Source organism: Lycium barbarum, chromosome 11, assembly GCF_019175385.1.
Source record: "Lycium barbarum isolate Lr01 chromosome 11, ASM1917538v2, whole genome shotgun sequence".
In the NCBI taxonomy this organism is placed as follows: Eukaryota; Viridiplantae; Streptophyta; class Magnoliopsida; order Solanales; family Solanaceae; genus Lycium; species Lycium barbarum.
The window spans coordinates 100,054,098-100,058,757 of record NC_083347.1 but is presented as its reverse complement, the minus strand read 5'-3'; positions in this window follow the sequence as shown (position 1 = coordinate 100,058,757).

The window sequence follows — 4,660 nt, the reverse complement described above, 5'->3', positions numbered from 1 at the left end:
CAGCAGGTCAAAATAGAACACCAGAGGCTTGGAGGTCTATTGCAAGCCATGGAGATCCTGACATAGAAGTGGGAGGTAATTAATATGGACTTTATTACAGGGTTGCCCTGTACTCAGCGGAAGTGTGATTCGATATGGGTCATAGTTGATAGGCTCACAAAGTCAGCTTACTTTCTGCCTGTCAGAACTACATATGTAGCCGAGGATTATGCGAGGCTTTATCTTAAGGAGATTGTACGAATCCATGGTGTTCCTTCAGCCATTATTTCAGATAGGGGAGCACAATTCACAGCCAGATTCTGGAAGTCTTTTCAGCGGGGATTGGGGACTAAGGTGAGTCTTAGCACCGCATTCCACCGCCAGACAGATGGACAAGCAGAGCGTACTATACAGACCCTTGAGGATATGCTCAGAGCTTATGTGCTTGACTTTCAGGGCAGTTAGGAGGATCATTTGCCTCTTATCGAGTTCGCGTATAACAACAGTTACTATTCTAATATTCAGATGGCTCCTTATGAGGCCTTATATGGGCGGAGGTACAAATCGCCCATAGAGGTTTCTAACAGCCCAGAGCCGATAAAAATCCTATGCGGATAATCGGCGACGTAAGCTAGAGTTCAAAATGGGCGACTGGGTGTTCCTGAAAGTTTCGCCTATGAAGGGAGTGATGAGTTTTGGTAAGAAAGGTAAGCTGAGCCTTCGATATATTGGGCCATATAAGATCATTTGTGTAATGGGTACAGTGGCATATGAACTAGAATTGCCTTCTGAGTTAGAATCGGTACATCGAGTATTTGATGTATCAATGCTTCGTAAGTATATCGGAGATCCTTCAAGAGTTGTACCAGTGAATGATGTCCAGGTGACCGAGCAGTTATCGTACGAAGAGGTTCCAGTGGCTATATTGGACAGGCAGGTCCATCGGTTGCGAACCAAAGATGTAGCCTCCGTTAAATTCTTGTGAAGGAATAAGAATGTTGAAGAAGTGACTTGGGAAGCGGAAGAAGCAATGAAGATTAAGTACCCGTATTTGTTCCCCGCAGTACAGGAGGTGCAGTCGGAGACATCACTTTCCCCAGGTATTGTTTTCATTTCAGTTATCGTGATTTACTCTTGTGAGGCCATGGTGTTATGTGTTGTAGTGTGTGGCCCTTTGTGGCATTATTTTGGGTTGCTGTGTGCAGGTCGGATTAGTATAAGTATAGGGGAAACTCTGCCAAAATATTTATAACCCAAGATTGTTCGAACACCCGAGGACGGATGTTCCTAAGTGGGGGGAGAATGTTACACCCCTCGTCTCCATAGTAGTAGAACCTATGGGTTCCTAGCCGGGTATGCCCTTGGAATAGAGACCCAAGCCTGAGTTTGGAGATAGGAAGTGTTTTACCCCGTGTACAAGAGTACCAGTATGTGTTCCGGGTAATTTATAAAGTTAGAAGTTGAGCGAATCAAGTCGACGTGATCAGAACTAAACCAGAAAACCTACAGGACACCAGTCATCATCGATGGGTCGTCGACATGTTCGACGGACCGTCGACGTGCGGTGCCGATGGGATCCCGCAGCTATGTATCTGCAGGCTCAGGTCGATGGGCAAGTCGACGGACATGTCGACGGGCCGTCGACCCGCTCGTCGAACCGGACCGCTGTAGCCTTTTTGGCTTCCAAGTATAAATTTGTGGGTCACGACTTCATTTCATATTTGCCTCTTTCCAAAAATTAGAAAATCCTAATATATTCTCTCCTAATATTTTTCATCATATTAGTGAAGATTTGATAAGGCCCGGACCCTGTAAACCCGAGATGGTGAAGAAGAAAGGTTGTTTCTAGGGTTTCTTCAAGTTGTGGAGTTTAGGGAGTTGAAGTTGAAGTGATTCTTGGTATTCTTGACCCCTCAAGGTATGTAAATGATTTCTACCTTTGTATATAAGTTGAGTATCAAGAGTTTTAGTGATTCTAAGTAAAGAGGGGGTAGTTGTGAAAGTGGTAAGTTGATAAAAGACAAAATAGTGACTTAGGGTTGCTTTAAGAGATGATTGGGGAGGGATTTGAATATATTTGAATATATAAGTATTGTTATGGTTGGTATTAAAGTGAATGAGAAGTTGAAGGGTTGTTAAGCTTACGAGAGAAATGTTGTCCATGATTCGTTAAGCTCTCTATGCATCTAAAGGAGGATAGCAAGTGAAGTACCTAGTCTAATGAATGTCTATGTTATCTTGATTGTAAATTTACAAGGTAAGAAATAGGATTTGGACGATTTGATATACATCGAGGTATGTTAAGGCTATTATTTCCTTCTTTTGGCATGATCCTATGATATGATCCAATAAGCGAGTCCATATTACTCTACTCTTAGAAGCATTAGAAGTATTTAAGTTTTTGACATTCATGCACCCCGTTATGATTATTCCTTCTGTTCATGGGTCCAGTTTTATGTATACAGTTATTCATGCATTACATTCATTCATATACATATATGTGTGTTGACCCGTGACCAGAAGGCATTATATACGCAAGTATTATACTTATATGGGGTATGGAAAGGAGTAGGCGTTATATACGCATTACCACCTGATTAGCTGGTGCACTATGATGATGATATGAGAATCAGGCTGCAAGTATCGCATCAATGTATATGATGATGGCCGCAGAGAGGCCGAAATGATATGAGAAAAGAGACAGGCGTTATATACGCGCATATCAGTGTTATATCCCGCATTTTGTACATTCGGATAATTCGAGATAATCGCGGGAAGTTAAGGACGAGGTTACATTTTAATTTTTGTTTGGCACACAAGTTGTTCATAAAAGTTTTTGAAGTGGAAATATTAAGAAAGGCTAGGGGTAAAACGGGAAATTCACAAGGTGGTTCATGAAAATATTAAGGTAAGTTTGGGGTTAAAAGTGAATATTTGGAAGTTGAGAAATCATGAACCAAAGGGGCCATATGGCCGTGTGGCACATGTGGGCCACCATCCATGGCTTGGCAAATTTTAATTGATCCAAGCCATGTGTGGGCCATGGTCCACATGGAGGCTTAATATATGAGCTTAAAAGATGACTAAGTCATCATATCCTTCATCTTCTCCCTTAGGAAAGTTGTAGAAACTTGGAGAAAAAGAGGAAGGAGTGTTCGGCCATAGCTTGCAAATTTGAAGTTCAAGAATCTTGATAAAAAAAAATATATTTCTTTCTTGCAAACCCATTAATTGAAGGGTCCTTGTTAACGTGGAGTTGTTGTTGGGGTCAACGAACCACTCGTTTTCATCATTTACAACCCTAGTTAAGTTGTGATGTCAAGAAGAAAAGGTAAGGTTTAATATTCTTTTTATATGTTATGAATGGTTTGTGTATGTTGTAGTATGTGGAAATGGATGAAAATCATGAAACTATGCATGTTGGGGTTTGGCCGTGTATGTGCGTGTGGTGTAGGAATGATGAGTTAATTTTTATGTAGTATTTTGGTTGTTGTTGTTATGTATTCTATGATGGGAATGAGAGTTTGATAATTCAAGTTGATGTTGAAATGGTTACGGGCTGATTTGGAGGCCAATGTGATTCCAATATCGTTTCTTGTATTTGCGGGGATAACATTGCTAACGTGTGAATTGCTAAGTGTAGTTCATGAATTTGAAAGATAGAAATGTGTTGTTGTTGTTCTTATTACAATTGGAAGCTTTCGGGTAGACTGAAATAATGGTTAGATTATTTTGGGTATTGTACGGATTGTTTGAAGTATTCTTGAATATTGTTTGAATGGTTGCAGATTAGTACTTGAATATGTAAGCAATTATGAATTGAACGTAAATGGAAAGCCGTCAAAGTTTTTAGAAGAAGTTGTTAACGTTGGAATGTGTTTTGAATGGATTGTCGATATTGTTGGAATAACTGTTGGCATTGTTGTTGCTAAGTTGGCCGAGTTAAATTCTCGGATTTGTTGTTATGATATAGCCGAGTTGAATTCTCGGGGATGTTGCATTTACAGGGGAAATGCTGCCGAAATTTCTGTAGATTAAGTGTTGATTTAGAATTGGACTCTAAGTGTTCATGGCTAATGTTCTGTATATATGAATATTGTTGTAGACCTTGCGGAGCGAAAGGCTTAAGTTCGGATTAGCAGAGAAAGCGGTCAAGGTATGTAAGGCTTTCCCTTTCTTTCTTCTGGCATGATCTTTATGAACAAGTAAATGATGTATATGTATGATTCCAAAGATATTCCTAATCTTAGAGCCACTAGGATGGCTAATATTTTTGATCTCCATAAGTCACTTCATATGGTTCCGATACGTATCCATGATTCCGAAGCTCTATTGATAAGTTTCCGAGTTTGTCTACGATTCTTATTGGCCTACCGATATGAGTATACTTAGCATGGTTGAGATTATTGCATAATTGGACAATGAGCCAAGTATAAGAGTTCATATTCTTAAAATGATTCTGTAAGTATTAATGTCTCTAAATTCTGCATACAGTCTTGGATCGGGCCGAACTTTCCTCGGCAGTAATATATTGTATTTACGGATCGGGCTGCACGTTCCGCAGCAACACACTGTATGATGTTCTATGAGTATGCATGCATGAATCTGTTATATGTATATATGATATATGGCGTCGGTATATTGATTTGATCCATAGCGGTATTCGAAAGATAATCGATAT